Source organism: Arvicola amphibius, chromosome 15 (genome assembly GCF_903992535.2).
Source record: "Arvicola amphibius chromosome 15, mArvAmp1.2, whole genome shotgun sequence".
NCBI classification, from domain to species: Eukaryota; Metazoa; Chordata; class Mammalia; order Rodentia; family Cricetidae; genus Arvicola; species Arvicola amphibius.
Window position 1 is genome coordinate 54,499,376 of NC_052061.1, and position 2,159 is coordinate 54,501,534.

The window sequence follows — 2,159 nt, forward strand, 5'->3', positions numbered from 1 at the left end:
GAACCACGCAGACCTATCAATGTAAAATATGTAAATACAGAGATAAACCTTTCACAAACGTTTGAGGAGCATATAGAGTGATGTCAGATTTCTGTCACCCAACTGTATCTTTGTACAGGGACAGAAAGAGGTAGAAACGGGTTTGAACCCTTGGCAAATGTTCCCATACTCAAGATGGTGCAACACTCCCACTTAGTTGTGATAAGAACAGTCATGGCCCCATGCAACAAATCAAACTGTTGAAAACAATGAAATAGTTTCAATAAGAAAGGAAAACACAAACAAAACACGAGGCAGGAAATAGACAATGTGAAGGCTGCATTTTGCCAGAAACACTAACATCAAATAAAAATAAGACTGGACCGGGCTTGGTGGTGGCGCATGCCTTTAATCCCAGCACTCGGGAGGAGGCAGAGGAAGGCGGATCTCTGTGAGTTCGAGACCAGCCTGGTCTACAAGAGCTAGTCCAGGACAGGCTCTAAAGCTGCAGAGAAACCCTGTCTCAAAAACCAAAACAAAAAAAAAAAAAAAAAAAAAAGACTGGGGCTGGAGAGGAGTGGCTCAGTGGTTAAGAGCACTGACTGTCTCCATGAGGAACCTGGTTCAAGTTCACCAGCACCCACATGCCCAACACCCACAGCAAACTACAAATGCACATAAAATAAATAAACTTTAAAAATAAATAAAAAACATCTTAAAAGTGTAAAACAAATACCTGTAAATCTCCTTTAATAAAGCAATTGCTTTAATAAAAAGTTTGAAATCTGTATTATTCTTCTTATTGAAATCTGAGCGGAAATAACATCTACTAAATCAAAACCATGTAGCAATGGAGATACAGAGCAAACCAACCTCTAGCCACCAATCAGGGATCGCAAGGAACTGGAGACTAGAAATGTATGGCAAAGAGGCCAGAAATCGAGTTAGGCTTTTAATGTGACTCAGATACCCTCAGAGGAGACCAGAGTCCCAAAAGGGCAAGTGAGCCTCCAAAGTGGGGTTCTTAAGAGGCAAAACAGAAGTGATAGGCAGAAGATAATTTTATATGACTTAAATATAAACTCAGAGAAGGTGTATCTTACTTGGATTTGAACAGTTCATGTTCTCTGCTTGGAGACAACTTCCTGTAATTAAAAATATTAAAAATGTATCAAGATATTTGAAAAATACACCACTGCTTTGCTTTCCCTAGGACTTTAGAGCATTTAAAATCTTAAAAGAAATACATGCATTTAACAGACACAGAGAGACAGAGAGAGAGAGAGAGAGAGAGAGAGAGAGAGGAGAGAGAGGGAGGAGAGAGGAGAGAGAGGGAGAGAGGGAGAGAGGGAGAGAGGGAGAGAGGGAGAGAGGAGAGGGAGAGAGGAGAGGAGAGAGAGAGAGAGAGAGAGAGAGAGAGAGAAAGAAAGAGAGAATACTCATGTTCATATCACAGTGTATGCTTGGGGGGGGTCAACATTTTTTTTTTAAGAAAGTAAGGGTTTCTTTTATTTCTAAAGAGTCAGTTCTTCGCTTTCACCTTGTGTTTGGGTCAGGGTCTCTTGTTTCTTCCTTTGCACTGCATATATGACCTGCTCCTGTCTCCCACCTCCCCCATGAGAGCGCTGGGATTATAGACATGAGCCATGCAGCTTTTTATGTGGGCCCCAGGAATCAAACTCAAGTTGTCGGCCTTTGTAGCAAGTGCTCTTACCTGCTGACCCATCTCCTCAGCCCCTCATACATTAAACTAATCATTAAATCCATGAGGCTTAAGTAGTAAATAAAGGAATAACTTCAAGGAAGCCAACTTTTCAATGGTATGATTAGAACATGATGTGGCTAAGATTTTGAAAGTGCACTAAACATTTATCTTCCTTGACCATGATTCTTCAAAGGACAAATTTTGTGTCTAATAAGTTTCTTTCCAGAAACTAACACTCTCTGCAAACACTGAATTCATTAAAAACTTTATTGCAAATAAGGTATACCAAGAAAATCCGAATTACAATCACCAATTTATAATACTTACATTCACTTAGAAGAACCATGTTACAATAATCCATTCATAAAAATAGGTAATTGTTTGTTTGTTTTTTTAATGAAAATGAACATAATTAAAACCTGCCAGCAGAAGAGAACAAGTTCCAAGAAAGGAACCGATCACACATCTCCACGCC